We start from the raw sequence: 17,211 nt of genomic DNA on the forward strand, positions 1-17,211 counted from the left end.
ATTATTATAAATCATTTGCAAAATAAAACTATATTTATAGAGTTTAATAATAAAATTAATGAATTAAATCAGAATTTATATTACTATATATCATTTGGAAAATAAAACTAAATTCATGGAGTTTTAAATCCATGACCTCAAGAAAAAAAAGTCCAGCCATATACCATTATTAAACTGAATTCTGTTTTATTTTGTAAATGATATATAATAGAAATTCTGATTTAATTCATTAATTTCATTCTTAAACTCCATGAATTCAGTTGTATTTTGTAAATGATATATATATATATATATATATATATATATATATATATATATATATATATATATATATATATATATATATATATATATATATATATATATATATATATAATATAAATTCTGATTTAATTTATTAATTTCATTATTAAAAACATTTATATATAATAATTCAAACAATTTATTTTTAAAAATTCAAAAGCATGATTTATTTTATTTTAAAATCTTTTTTAAAAAATAATAATTTATATTATTATTAAAATAAAAATAATTATAAATGAAGTAAAAATTCAATTATGCCACATTATGAAAAATGAGATTCAATGAAGTGAAGGTCTAAAATTCCGAAAAAATTAAAATATAAAGATCAATAAATTAAAAATAAAAAATAAAGGATCAAAATTATAATTAAATCAAATATCAATAAGAAACTTTATTTATATCAATTTATAAATAAATAAATAAAGGAAAAGTTAGAATTATAACCCCACACCTTGCATGTAGTGTGTTTGATGTTGACAAAGGAAGATGTGATGTGATGCATGTTGCAAGTTGCATACATGAAAGGACGCATGCGAGTAATCTGCAAAGAAGAAAAATGTCTTGTCGTCACACCCACTTGCAATTGCAAATGCATGCGCACACTTAGAGTCTGTTTGGTAAGACAAAAAAAAGAGCTTTTAGCTTTTAACTTTTAGCTTTTCAGCTCGTATTAATAAAAAAGCTCTGTTTGGTAACTCTATTTTAGCTTTTAGCTTGTAGCTTTTTTACTAGCTTTTAGCTTTTTTTTCAAAAGCTATTTGAAGTAACATTGTTTTTTTCTTATCATTATTGGTATAGTCCGGTTTGAAAGATCAGCTCTAACATTACTCTGATTAAATAGGTCAAATTCTCTTTTGATTGCAATTGTAAGATCAAACCGTAGTCCTTCCTATTAAGTCGTGTGTCAAAGATTACTGGACCAACTAATAATTAATTCTTCAAATAATAGAATAACAAAGAGATATTGCATATTCAATCCACATTTTTATAATTAAATTATTATATGTATTTAATCAAACTTAACTGTTGGGTCTGTGTGTTAATTTTTTAATTAAAATAATTTAAAGAAATTTATCCGTTTAAATTAATTTTTAATATTACAAAATAAAACTTACTCTAACTATTACTATTAAATGTTATGCAATTAATTTACCCTTTACGGCTCATTTATACTTTATGTAACATTGATGTCTATCAATCATCATACATGCTTTCATTAATTTTGCCCTTTTTCCTTCTAAATCTTTCTTTTACTTTTATTTGTGGATCATGACATATCATAGGTTAGGCTTGACATTTGTCGGTTTGGATTGGACTCGAGTTTAATTTATGAAATCGGCATTTGTCATAATCAGTTTCGAATTTTAATGTATTCCACCCATTTTAAAATAAACTAGTAACAAACCCGTGCGTTCGCACAGGTTCTGGTACGGGACGCGTATTTGTTTCAAATGAATATTTTTTAATAGAAAAATATCTGGTACCCGTGAAAAATAATAATTGAAATTTTTTAATAGAAAAATATCTGGTACCCGTGAAAAATAATAATTGAAATGTATAGAAAAATATCTGATACCCGTGAAAAAATAATAATTGAATGTATAGAAAAATGTCTGGTACCCATAAAAAAATAATAATTGAATGTATAGAAAAATATCTGGTACCCGTGAAAAAATAATAATTGAATGTATAGAAAAATGTCTGGTACCCGTAAAAAAAATAAAATTGAATGTATAGAAAAATATTTGGTACTCGTGAAAAAATAATAATTGAATGTATATAAAAATGTCTAGCACCCGTAAAAACATTTAGATCAATAAAATCATTTTATAAAAAAAAACTTAGAAAATTAACTAAAATGACATATATTTTTATTAACACGTTTAAACATCTATGAAGTGTGCATTTTTTATATATATGCATCAATTATACAAACATTAATAATTAATTTTTATGTATACTTATAATACAAATTGATATCCAACTACCATCACTATCATAACATTCCAGAGTATTGCTTTTTATTTCAGAGAAAATTAGATCATTTTATCTACTTATTTAATAAAAATAATAAATGTATTAGAATATATATTTTAATTATGGAAATAAATTTGAAGATAAAGTTTTTCTATCCTGGTATAACATAAAATCTATTTAAGTCAATGATATGTAATGTTTTCTCTTTTTAGTAATTTAAAAATTTTTTTATATATATATATATATATATATATATATATATATATATATATATATATATATATATATATATATATATATATATTATTTTGATATGATAAATAAAATATACAATAGTGTTTTATTTGTCATCCCAAGAAAAGATAGAAAAGTTCCTTAGTAAATTTTCTTATATATAAATATTTAGATAAATAATATATGTTTTCCCGTATACTATTTTTTAATAAAAAATATTTGGATCATAAATACTTGCATTCACACGGGTTTTCGTATTGGACGCACATTTGTTTCAAATATTTTTTTAAAAATTGTTGTTTTATGAATGCATAATTAAATTGACATTCAAAATTGTTAAAAATGTTTAATTATTAATATGTTAAAATGTAAATAGATGCACCTACTAAAAATTGCTTTGATACTGTTTTGTGTTTAAACAAACAAATAATAATTATATAATGATTGATAGAGGAGCATGGTGTTGTCAAACTCATAGAGGCAATATCATATCATAATATATAGTAGCAGCAGGTACCCATGTACTCAAGTGTTTAAATTTTATTTATTTTTAATTGATAGCTTAGATACATGGAAATAGCAAAATAGATTTGGGACAGAAGAAGAGAGAGAACGAAGTGTGACCATAGATATAATAGCAAATAGTAAAAGGAAAAATTGCTGGTTTCAAGGAAAATATTTGTTTATTTTGTTTAATTTTTTAATAAAAAATATTGAAGAATGCAGAGTTGAGCTGAAAAGATGAAAGAGTAGAAGATGGAGTTTTTAATCAAAAAAATATCGAAGCATGCAGAGTTGAGCTGACATATTTTAATGGTATAAATTAATGATATAAATTCTTAGTAATCACAAGGCATTATTTTAATGATATGAATTAAAGATTTTAAAATCCAATCATAATGTTTATTTCGTGACACGTAATTGACTGCTATTAACTGTGCTAGTAACAAACCCGTGCGTTTGCACGGGTTCTGGTACAGAATGCGTATTTGTTTTAGATGTAGATTTTTTTATAGAAAATGTCTGATACCTATGATAATGCGTATTTGTAATAATGAGTCAATATTATTTCATTTTACCAAATAATAATGATGTAAATCTAAAATTTAATATTGACTATGATTTTGTTTTTCTTTAAAAAAAAATTAATATATATATATATATATATATATATATATATATATATATATATATATATATATATATATATATATAACATATTTGGTAATTGTGTAAATATTTTATATGAAGTTATTAAATATATGTTGATTCTAGAAAATTTATATATGAAAGAGTAATGGAAGATTTCATTTAATGAATTAAAATATTAAAAATTGACAATATAAGATAAAATTATTAAATAAAAAACAATTTGATTTTTACCTATGCGTAACGTTAATATCAACAAACATCTAGTCAAATTCAGGGGTAGAAAACAGAATTATGAAATAAAATATGTGAAAATAATAGTTTCTTTAATTATTTATAAAAGTTTATAAGTGACACGTATTTTAAATAATAAAAAAAAAATTATTATAAGTTTAGATAATAATAAATAAAATATGAAATTAATACAAAGACATCCTGTTTATAGGTCTAATTTTTAGTTTTTATAAGTCTAATTTATTGTGTGTTTCGATACAATTTAGCCTTTATAGGTCTTTGCAGGTCTAATTAATTGTGTGTGAGTCTCAAGACAATTTAGCCTTTATAAGTTTAATTAATTGTGCGTGGGTCTCAATTCAATTTAGCCTTTGTAACTCTATGAATTTTTATCTTTATTGTTTTAATTATCAATGACTTTGTCGTCTTAACAATAAAAAATATCATTTTTGAATTGATCTTATAACAACGATAATATAGGAAGTGACATTTATTTCAAAAACTCCTCAAGTAAAAATAATATAATATATAATATATAATATATAGGTAACTTGAAGATAAAAATTAAACAAAAGACACCGAAAATCTTGATTTTGAAACAAAACATATATCATTAGGAGCAGGACATAGATTTGCAACTAAGTTGGACATGGAACCTGAAAAAGATTTAAGAAACTTGTAATAAAAATTAATTGTTTATATAGATAACAATAAAACTTATTAATATAATAAATTAATAAATAACATTCATAATCGTTTGTTAAATAAAGATAAATGAATGTAGTTAAATTTTAAATAGTAAATGACATTAAAAGAAATAATTCTATAAAGAACAATAAAACTTATTAATATTATAATAATGACGCATTTGAGATTTCATGAAATATTTCAAAGTCACAATCCAAATTAAAAATTTCATACTAAATTTTAGAAGCATCATAAATCCAAAAATCAAGTGCTAACAACCAGAAAATCAGAAAATCCTTATAAGCTCTCTTTTACTTTGTAAAAATTTCACACCAAAATTTAAATAATTAATTATTAAAAACAAAATATATATATAAACTTTCCACCTTAACTTCTAAAATTAAAAAATCAAAAGGTCCAAAATAAAACAACCAATAAATATTAAAAAAGTTTGTTAGGTGGATGAACAATAAAAAATAAAATCGTTTGAAGAAGTTAGAAATCTTTTGAAAATAATATAAAAATAGGAATAAATCAGCCGCAGGAACAACAATGATGAACTCAGAAAGAATAGATTTTTCCTTATTTTTATAGAAACAACCACAACACCAAAAAATATACCATTCCTACCCAGGAGAAAATCTTACCATAGTTTTTTTTTTTATCACAGACAATATTTCTTCTTTCTTGTGTGTGGTCTCAACAAAACTAACAAATAAAAAAGAAAAACAAAAAATGTTGACTGGTCAAAGAAACATCACAAATACATATAAGTGATAGTATAAATCATGTAAAAAGAGTTGAATAGAGGAAAATAGAAAGCATAACTCACAAATTGCCGCAGAAAATTGTTGTCGTCACCACAGATTTACCACCGCAAAACCGCACACTATCGGAAACGCCACAGATCTACAGTAAAAGACATATTAATAGATCGAGATAAGTTTGAAAATAAAACAAAAGTTTTGATTTTATGTTGCAAACAACAACAATCGATAAAAAAACAAACATATCATTTAGATTAAAAAACCAACAACAATCTAACAAAAAAAACATAAACATTCAAATATCATATGGTATAAACCTGAAGCAAAAAGTAGTATCTCATTTCAGATCTGAAAGCAAAAGTAGTATTTACATGATCTCATTTCAAATCTGGAAGATTTTATTCCACCTCATTACAGATCTGAAAAATTACAAAATAAATATTAATGAAAAGCAACAAAAAAATAATCTTCAAAATAGGAATATAATAAAGGTTGCATCTTAAAAGACAATATTTTTCATAAAATGTGTGGAATGGTGTAAAAGAGAAAACAAAAAAAATGTATAAGAAATGGATAGTGAAGAGAGAACACAAAGAGATGGATAGTGACGAGTGAGAAGCACAGGTGATAGAGTAAATGAATGTTTAATATATTATTTTCGTAGCAATTTGATAAAAGTAGTAGGTAAGGAAACAGTCTGAGTGTATTAGATGATATAGATTTCAAGAGATGTGTCTGACAAAAAAATAGTGTAAGTTGATAGCTCAATTAATTTCCAACCATTAAAGAAAGGAAATTTTCAAAAAGAAAAAAAGAAAGCTTCTAAACCCATCCACGTGGCAGCTTGTATGAACAGGAGGCTAATTTGGTCTTTTTCAGACCATTCAATTTTCTTATATTGTAGATATCGTATAAGATTTTTGTACACAATAAAAAATGCAATAATATCGTTATAAAATATTATATCTTTATTAAATTAATTTTATAAATATGTTAAAAATTGTTTGCAAAAAGTAATAATTGAATGACATACTTAAAAAATCGTAATCATTTTTACATTAAAAAAGATAATGACATTTATTTTAAAACAAATTTTATTTGTTAAAATGAAACAAGGGAGTAATTAAATTGGATTCAATTTGAATAGTTTACTGATTAAAACAAATTAATTTGTTTGATTGATTGAACCTTATAAAATAATTTAGTACTATATCTCATCTTTAATATAAGAAAAAGTTTAATTTTAGATTCATTATATATAATCCTCATATATTGATTTTTCAATGAATCTAAAAAAATAAATTTTTGTTATGAAATTAACTAGTAAAGTCGATATAAATAATAAATAAATATATAACGATGGTTAAAAAAATATATAAAAGATACGTAAATTAAAAAGAAAAAACATTTGAAATTATAATTGTCATATATATATATATATATATATATATATATATATATATATATATATATATATATATATATAAATTTAATATAGTTAAAAATATATACTTTATAGTAGAGAAAATAAATGAAATAATTAAGCAGTCATCTACCCGTGCGTTCGCACGAATCATACAGTATCATTATAAATCTACCATGAGTAGTCATTTACTCGTGCGTTCGCACAAATTGCACAATGTTATAAATAATAAATAAATATAATATATGTGAATAAAATATATACAGATTAAGTAGCTTTGCCCCGTCGAAAAATGTATATTTTAGTAGAAAAATAAAGGCATCATATATAGCCTAATTAGGTCCACCCCTACAATTAGGTTCATCATATATAGCCTAATTAGAAATTTAATTAAGATATGATTGTAAGAGTAGAGATGAATGAGAGAAGTAGATGAGAAAAATAATATTGCATTGTTCTCATTATCAGTGTAGATTACAAATACAATATGAGTCCTATTTATAGGATATATGTAATAAATAAAAAATTAATATGAAATCTTCTAATTGATGGACATCCATAATCATGCCATTTACAACACTCCCCCTTGGATGTCCATAAAGAATATGTCTCGTTAAAACCTTACTAAAAAAAACCCAGTGGAAAAAATTCTAGTGAAAGAAAAAGAGTACAACATTCTTTGTGAAGGAACTACCTTGTTACTAATCAATATAGATTATTATAAATAAGAAAGAAAATTATAGGAAGACAATAATTCATTATTCATAATAGTCCTCCTTAGATGTTTGTTCATGATATGTCTCGTTAAAACTTTACTAGAAAAAACTCAATGGAAAAAAATTTAGTGAAGGAAAAATAGTACAATATCCTTTTAAGAAAAACTCATTTCTCTTCCTCAGTTGAACAAATTCATTTCCCCCCCTCAGCTGAACGGTTATTTCTTCGACGATGAAGACCAATTTTTTTGCACTGAAAGGTCTGCAAAATTATCATATGAACAAATTTGTTGAAACTTATATCACCACTTTTATGAAGATCATGAGTGAAAAAGAACTTTGGAGAAATGTGTTTTGTTCGACCTCTTTAATGTTACCATCTTTGAATTGAGCAGTGCATGCAGTATTATCTTCATATGTAGTTATTGTATTTCTTTTTTCACAAGTCATTTGTGTGTGTTGAATTTGGGATCTCAACCAAACGCATTCTCGAATTGCCTCATGCAGTGCAAAAAATTTCTTCATAATTAAGGAGAGTGGAGTATGACAATAATTTCTTCAGAAGGTCTAACCATATGATCAGAAGTTACATCAGAAACTATAAAAGTCTCTGAAACAATAAAAGTAATGGACTGTTCAAAAGTAATATTCATCTTGAACCAGATGTATGTTGAAAAGATAAGGATTTATGATTTTGGCTTGAGAGAATCTTATGCTAAAAATATGGAAAGATCTATCACCATGCTTGTCTCGGTTTCTGATCTTTAAAATTCTCAAGTTAATTACCAATTAAAGCATGTCATACTAAATCACAATTACTTCTTGGAAACTAAATGTCATAATCTATTATAGTAAAAAGTAAATAATCTCTTAATCTCTTTGTCTTTTCCTATTCTTTTGTTAACAAAATTTTAATTGAGTTAAAATTCTTTAAAAAATGAGTCTAAAATTTTTTCAAAGTTCTTCTTTAAAAAAAATTTGAAAAAGGGGAAATGTGTTTAAAAATTTTTTGGCTGGTATTTTTTTTCTCTCTTATCTTTTTGTTGATGACGGGGGGGGGGGGGGGGGGGGGGGGGGGAGGGGAAATAACATGATATATTTAAGAAAATGACATGATATGTTTAAGAAGAGTGTGCATGAAGTACCTAAGGAGAGATTTTTGCATTGAATGCATCTGAACCTGAACTCTCAGAAGATTCTTAGTTATTTAAATTCTGAATGAATTTAATTACTTTGAGCTAAATAATTAACTTAATTAACTAAGAAAGAATTTAAGGAGAGCTTACCAACCTCACCTTAACAGACTGTTTAACTTAGGGGGAGCATACAAACCTCATACCCTGATGTTGGACTGCATTAATTAAGTTATAAGATTAAATCAACATAGATAACAAATTAAGGAAAACTTACAAACCTTGGCTTAATGAACTATCAGATTTAAGGGGGGCTTACAAATATCACCTTAATGGACTGTCGAACTCAGGGGGAGCTTACAAACCTCAGACTGTTACACTATTTTAATTAAATCATCAACCATTGTTCTTAAATAAATGTATTTGTCTTCATAAAAAATGAAGAGATTGTTGGAAAAAGATTTGTTTAGACGCTTAAAAGGTTTTGGGGATAACAAAGTATTTAAAGAACAATAGGGTTTTACTAATGGTTGTTCAAGTGTGCAGAATCTAAAGACATTAACCTTGATATAAATCAAGATAAACACTTAGAAGAATCATCAAGAGAGATGAAATGTTGTTCTGAATCAGAAGGATCAGAACCAAGCTTTCATGGTCTAGAGAAGTCAAACTTAAAGTCTCTCAGATGTTGTGCTGAAGCTTATTTGGATATCTAAAGACCATCAACATCTGAAGTCATTTGAAGCAAGCAGATGCTGTCATAAGGAATAACTATGTAAATTTTGAACAAGCTTCATTAACAGTTCTGAAGTCTCTGCTTCACAGGATTTTTTTCTATATCAAGTCAACAACTCTAAAATCATTCATCCATATTAGTTCTGATTAAGACTCTGATAAAGGAAAACTCAAAACCTGTGAACTCAAGACTATGAAGCCTCAATCTAACCATGCTCTGAAGATATACTCTAACTTCTAATCAAGCTTTAACTAATTCTATAAGAAGCCTCTGATTCAGAAAGTTAAGTATAAAATATAACAATAACTCTACTCAAGCTTCAACAAACTGAAGGAGTGAAAAAAACTTAGAAAGGGAGGGGGGGATTGAATAAGGGTTGTTTCTAAAAATGGTAGATAAAAAATAATCACACAGTTATTTTTATCCTGGTTCGTTGTTAACCAAACTACTCTAATCCACCCCTGACAGAATGATTTACCTCAACTGAGGATTTAATCCACTAATCAATCTTGATTACAATGGTTTTCCACTTAGACAACTTCTAAGTCTTCTAGAGTATACAGATCACAACTTGATCACTCTAGGAATTTCCTTTTACAAAGATGTAAACAAATATTACAAGAGTTTAATTTGCTTCTTAATAAGCTATAATCACCAAGTGATTTTTCTCTCAAGTTTAAGTTCTAAACACTCACTAAGATATTACAAAGTTATGAGGTTGAAGATGAAGTTTCTTGTTGTTTTTGTGTGATAGCGTTTTGACAGCGTAATGGTACTTAGAGCGAGAGTTGTTTTCTGCTTCAACATTAGAACTTCTTTATATAGGCAGTGAGAAAATGTGACCGTTGAGTAGCATTTAATGCCTTGCATGAATAGTACACTGCTGCATTTAATGTTTCACTCTTTTGTAGCTTCTAACGTTCCTTTTATCAGTCAGACAGATTTGACGTTGTAGCCTTTTCATCTTGTACTTTCTTCTTGACTCAGACTATTAGAATAACGTTTGAATATCAGAGTCTTCAGCGTTGGTGCAAATGCAACTTCAGTCATCAGACTTTGGAAGTGCTTTGGAGTGTGATACCATCAGATCTTCAGAGCCTTGCTTCTGACTGCCATCTTCTGATGCTTTCCAGATCATGTTCTGATTTTCTCAAGACCATCTTCTGATGTCTGCCAGACCATGTTCTGATGAAGCTATCCAGATCTTCTGGGTCAGAGCTTCTGAATGCTGATTTTGTGCATACTCTTTTAGACTTTTCCTGAAATGGAAAACGTAAAGAATTAGAGTACCACATTGTCTTATACAAAATTCATATATAATGTTATCATCAAAACTAGAAATATTGATCAGAACATTTCATGTTCTAACAATCTCCCCCTTTTTGATGATGACAAAAACATACAGAATTGATATGAATTTGTATCCAGAATATCAGATGAAAAAAACAATACACAGATATAGCATAAAAGCATATTAATCAGAGTGTGTGAATATGTCTCCCCATGAGATTAACAATCTCCCCCTGAAATTAATACTAGAAGAATTTATAAATGAAAGACTTCCTTGAGTATTTTCCATTTCAGAAGAGACTTTCACGTTGAACTTTAATCTTCAGATGATTTAGAGCTTCCTTTCAGAGCTTCCATTGGACAACTTCAGAGCTTTGAATTTCTCTTTAAGAGCACTTGGCTTTATCAGAGCATCAAAAAGACTTGCTTGTATCAGAGCTTTAACTTCTTGTATCAGAGCATAGCTTGCTCCAGATCTTGAAACTTCTTGTATCAGAACATTAAGCTTTGTTTGCTTCAACTCTTTAAGATATTTTCTTCAGATACGTTTCTCCCCTTTTTGAGCTTGTTCAGAATATCACATTCCTGCAAAACTATCAGAGACAGAAAACTTACAATTTTTGTTAGGAATGTTGAGACTTAAGCCCAGCAACTGATATTATAAATCAATTCAAATAGCACGTTTCTCCCCCTTTTTGTCATAACATCAAAAAGCATAAAAGATTCAGATGATAGACACACAGAGTGAAGAAAGAAAATTATTTTCATTGATAACCAGAGGGAAGTACAATCAGATGCAAAAACAAAACAGATGCAAGAAACAAAGAAAACTACTAAGACACAAGACTCCGACTAAGACTGGTTAAGCTTAGAGGCTAAGGCTGCAAGAAGATTCTTAATCTCAGCGGTGTCTTCTGCTTGCTTCTTTGAAGATTCCTCAGTTCTCTGCATCCAAGTTCTGAATTCAGCATTGGTGTCATCCTGCTTGTCCAGACGACTGAATACTAAAGCTTGATTCTGTTGAAGTTCCTTCAGAGTTTCCAACAAAACAGACGTTGAAGGACCAACAGAAGAAGCAATTGGATTTTCCTCAATAGCAGTAGGAACACCAAAAGCTGGAATCATTTGATTATCAGCAATAGGTTCCTCTTCAGCAGGTTGCTCTTCAGCATGATTCTCAACACTAGGATACTCCATATCAGGATTCTCCTCAGGAGGATTCTCCCGGAACCATTCAAACAAAGTCTGAAAATCTCCTGTCAGAACTGAAAGATGATAAGGAGTCCAGACAACCAGAGGCAGAGGATTATCCACTTCCATATCATCAACAAAAGGAGCTTCTTCCAGAGGCTTCCAGTCTGAAATGGGATGAAAGTACTTGCCAACATCATACTCCAGAGCTAGTCCAACAGGACCAGGAGTGTAACATCCCGATTTTTATTAATATTTTTATTAATTATATTAGTAATTATATTATTTGGTGTTTTTAATAATTATTTGCTTAATTTATTCACTTATGATGTTTATTGAAATTTTCGCGTTTTGGGACGATTTAGTCGGTATTAGTTCGGGATAGCGGATCAATATTTAATCGAAAATCTTAATATTTTTAGTATTAGAAATATTAATGAGTTAATATTTATCGTTTTGGTAATTTTTCGAGTAATTAAGATTAGACCGGAAATATGAGACATTGAGTTATTGGAGGATTTTATCCGTATTTATTTTATTATATTATTTTATTTTACTTGGTGTGTTAAATAATTATTTAATTGTTATGAGATATAATAATTAATTTAATTAATTAATTTTGTGTATAATTGTGTTTATTTGGTTTAATGGGTTAATTGAGTTATTAGAGATTATATCTAATTGGGCATATTTATTAGAAAATAGAAGTAGTTGGGTGTTATTTCCTTAAGCCCATTAAGACATAATATAGTAAGGGTTTAGAGAGGGTTAGAGACACCATAACATTTGTTCATTTCAAGAGAAGAGAAGAGGGGAAAGGAGGAGAAGAGGAGCACAAGAGGAATAAAGAGAAAAACTAGGTTTGAAGAAATTGAAGAGGTACGAGGGAGAATCCTTATTATTATGTGTTAGTATGATTGGGTCAATGGGTAGATTAACATGATTAGGTTTGTTGTTGGTTAAAATCCATAAAAAAATTGATGTTAGAAAAATGTTTGGATATTTAAAATTGATATATTGGTGAAATTAGGGGATGATTGAGAATTACTAACTGGTACATATATGGATACTGTAGCACCAGTATGAGCTTATTACTAGTTACTGTAGCGGGAGATGAGTGCCATATACTTGTTATTTTTTTTACCTGACTGTAGCAACAAAGTGACATAAGATAAAGAATGGCATATGGGCTGTTATTACCTTCACGTCACTATAGCTTGTTTCTCTTATGCTGTAATATCTAATGTTCCATACCACTTAATGTAGCATATTTTTGAATTGAAAACAAGCTAGTACCATATCTATACCCTGTTCCATTTAATTAAAGGGGCATGTATAAGAATAGAACATTAAAATGGAACTTGAAACATATAATAAGAATGAAATATACTTGTATAGATAGGAAATAAATTGTGTAACAGTAGTAGTTAGAAAACAAAATGAAATGCAAAATAGTCTCGTTTAACCGAAATAGCTGAAATAAACGGTATAATTAGTTGTCCGGAATTTAATAAAAATTTACGTAGTAGCTAATTTTAATTAGTAGATTAACGTGGTGGTGTTATTTTGTTGAAATTGTGATTTTTACGATTTAATAGAATTGTCAATAGAGTTGTTAGAGTTGTCAATAGAGTTGTTAGAGTTGAAAATAAGTTGTCAGAGTTGTTTTGAGTTATTAAGAGTCATACTTTTATTTGTTTTGCGTAATTTTGACATGTTTAGAGTTGTTAGTGTATGATGTCGGTGTTTGCTTTTTCGTTGAAACTTTAACAATTCATATCTTTTGAAATGTAATTCTGTTTGAGTCTCCGTTCGAAGCGTTAGAAAGCTAGCGCGATATTCTTTTGAATAAAAATGGTCTTGAGCAATAGAATGCTAGAAAGTGGAAATGGAATAGAAATAGAAGTGAATTAAATTAATACAATTTGATATTAATTGGTTAAACTAATAATTGAATTAATTGCAATGAGTTTAATTGATTGGAATATACTCGAAGTTGGACCAATTATTCGGTTTGTCGGTAAATTATGGTATTTTGAGGATTCGCCCGTAATTGTGTTTTGGCTTGAATATGTATGTTGAGAAATATAGATTGTCATGCCAATGATGTTGTTTTGATATTGATTCTCTATGGTTAGTTGGTTAGCATTAATTCTAATGATTAATTACTTGACGTTGAAAATGTGTGTTCATATATAATCGGCAAAAATGAGAATTAACATGAGATAGTATGGTTACTAGTGTTAATTGGATTTTGTGAATCGTAATTGATTAATTGCCTTTTTATATGTGAATAATATATGTGTATTGTGAATGTTGTGTACAATTTGGTGGATAATTCATAGAGTTGAATTATTAATTGGTATGCGATAAGTTAAGATTGATGAGGTAATCTTAATTGCATAATTGGTTGGTAATTGTACATTCATTCATAGCATAGTCGGCTTTATTGTGGAAGCGGTGAAACTGTGGTTTCACATGGTAATAGACAGTGATCCTTGAATGGAAATAGACGTAGATTACGTTGATCCTTAATTGGAAACATGCGTAGTGGCTTTGATCTTGTCCGGATCGGAAGCGGCTTGGATTCTAGAGTGAATTCGGAAAGCGGTAAACTATATGTTTATATTTGGTGGCTTCGATCTTGTCCGGATCTGAAGTGTTGCTAGATTCTATATGAATCGGAAGCGGTGGAACTTTGGGTCCATATTGGGTACCACATGCATTGAGTCACATGTTTTGCATTGAGTCACATTGAGGTTATGTGATGTTTGAGTATAAGCATTTATGTGATTGTTATGTGTACATGAGATGTGATAATTGGATTTGGTGATGTTTGGACACATGACTTGGTAAAATATATGATTATGTGATAATTATAGTTATGTGTATTATTTGGGAATATAGTATTGGAATTTAATATTATACTCCTGGAGTTTTGATGTATGCTTGTAACATGTGAAATAAATGTTGGTTAGTATTATTTACATGGTTATATAAGTGTGATGAATTCCTATAACTGTTGATTGAATCATTGTATCTTATTATACTTTCTTCATAATGATTCGTATTCTCACCCTTCTGTTTTAATGTTGCCCTCGTTTGGCGACATGCAGGTTCTGGCGATTAGTAGTTCGTACGAGATTTAGTCGGAGAGCTTCCGAGTTTGTTTGATGATTAAGTAGAGAGTCAATGCTCTGGTCATGTAACACTGGGTAGACTAGGCGTGTTGAACTCATGTTTCTATTTGGTTATGTATTATGTTACAACTTGTGAATCTGTTTATTGTTTACTTGTTGTTCAGGAGGCTTTTAAGCCAAATATTATGATTATGGTTATTTTATGTTGAGATACTTATTGAGATATGATCATGGTATGGGACATGAATCATTTTATGAAATACATGAGTATTTTTAGTACTTTCCGCTGTGAATGCATATTCTGTATGAATTGTAATTAAATGTTTAGGTGTTATTTGGAATGATCAGGTGCATTGTATATTGTGGATAAATGTTGTCGGTTTTTAAAAGCTTTTAGTTTTTGAAAACGTCGATGTGTCGCCCTTTTGAATTATATGCATGCTTATTCTCTGATTATATGCTTATTTATTTTTGGGTATAAAAGGGGTGTTACAAGGAGCAGTAGCAAGACAATCATTCTGGAGATCCAGAAACTCAGCTTATACATCTTCAGAGAAAGCCTTCCAGAGCTTTCCAGCAGCCACATGATCCAGCTTGGAGTCATGGGCAACCTTCAGATACTCTAACCATGTTCGTACCTTATATTTTAATATTTCAAAATATATATCAACAGAAGGTGGAGGAGGGTTGGTTCTGAGAATGGTGATTGGATCTTCTGGGTTGGAGATGGAATATGGTCCAGGAGTTCTGTCAAACAAAAGAGAGGTGTTTGAAGAGGATTAATGAGGTGAAGATTCTGCTTCGTTGTCAGAGTCTACGACTACAACAACTGGGTCAGAAAAAGTTGATGGTGATGAAGGGTCAGAAATTGGTGAGATTGGTTGAGGAATAGAGGAGGTTGGTTGAGGTTGATTAGTGGAGAAGATATTTTCAGATGGAATTGTTGGGAAGATAACATTTAGCTAGTGGTTTGGGGTTCAGAATTTGTGGTTCAGAATGAAGTGAGCGTTTTCCTTTTGAGATGGTGGAAGAAGATGGAATATCAGAGGATGGTGGTAATTTCTGAGGGGGAAGGTCAGAATCAGAGTGTAAACTAGAGTTGTCTACACTATCAATATCTTCTATTAACTTCTTAAGTTGTTCAGAAGTTCTAGGGATTTTGAGAGATAGTGGGTCAACTGTTGATACTTGTTCAGAACTATTAACAGGTACAGAGTCAGAGAAAGTAATACCAGAAGGTTTCTTCTGCTTCTTAGCTTTCTTTGTAACAGGACCTTCGCCAATAGTCTTTCTCTTTTTCTTCTCTTTCTTCTTCTTATCCCTTTTGATCAATTCATCCAAAGATGGAAGAGTTCTGCCACGAAGCCAAGCAGGATCAAATTCTGACTTATCTCTTACACAGGACTCCAGATAGAGTTGAACAAATTTTGATAGTTCTTCCTTGAAAATCAGAGGGAAATCAACAACTGGATTTCTTCTGGATAGAATATCATTGATCACTGTTAGAGGAGAGAGGACTTTTCCAATTAATTGCATTCTCCTCAGAGTGTGGGCAGTCAGAGTACTCCCACTAACAGTAACCAGATCTTGAACTGAACCAGCTGCTTTCAGAGCATCAATCAGACCACTCTCTGTCAGAATGTCTGATATTAGCCTTCCCATAGGAATGGTATTCTTCTTGATCTTGGGATATTTCAGATGTTCTGCTTCTCTTGATTCCTTCACATGAGTCCTCAGATGATGAAACATAATATGAGGTAAGTTAACTCTCATACCCTTTCCAATGCAATACAGAAGGAACTACTGATCTTGATTTATATAGTTTGTAGAAACAATTGATTTTCTATGGTTGAGAGATCCCAGAATGATCTTTGCCCAAACTCTGTATGAAGGCTTCAGATCCTTGGTGTTTGGTGAACCTTTACCAGAAGTAAAGATTTCTGGGTAAACAGTTTCCCAATCAGTTCTTCCAAGAATAGCACTAGTTACTCCACCCAAACCTTAGAGATTCAATAACTTCCTTATGAGATTCTCAGTAATTGAAATCTCTTGCCCTAAGACGAAGGAGATGATAGCATTGGGGGTTAGGGTAGAAATAGTCCAAAATTCCTTTACTAAAATAGGGTAAACTAGTCCAATGAGACGATCAAAGTAGTTTGCCCATCCCTGAAATAACATGTCCGTCTTGATATTGAAGTTGTGCGCTTGAAGATTTTCAAAGTCCACCATAA

At 29.1% G+C, this 17,211-nt stretch overlaps 1 long non-coding RNA gene across 2 annotated transcripts; it reads right to left on the reverse strand.

The window, feature by feature from the left end:
• Positions 1 to 4,386: 4,386 nt before the first annotated feature.
• On the reverse strand, positions 4,387 to 6,077 carry LOC131611324 (uncharacterized). Of its 2 annotated transcripts, none has more exons than XR_009286859.1 (4): positions 5,723 to 6,077; positions 5,417 to 5,493; positions 5,232 to 5,292; positions 4,387 to 4,553 (listed from the first exon to the last, which is right to left on the reverse strand). It is a non-coding gene; the product is annotated as an uncharacterized LOC131611324 (long non-coding RNA). The 2 variants fall into 2 exon arrangements; XR_009286858.1 differs by having other exon boundaries at positions 5,669 to 6,077.
• Positions 6,078 to 17,211: the final 11,134 nt, after the last annotated feature.

The sequence above is a fragment of the Vicia villosa genome, linkage group LG6 (assembly GCF_029867415.1).
Source record: "Vicia villosa cultivar HV-30 ecotype Madison, WI linkage group LG6, Vvil1.0, whole genome shotgun sequence".
Taxonomy (NCBI): Eukaryota; Viridiplantae; Streptophyta; class Magnoliopsida; order Fabales; family Fabaceae; genus Vicia; species Vicia villosa.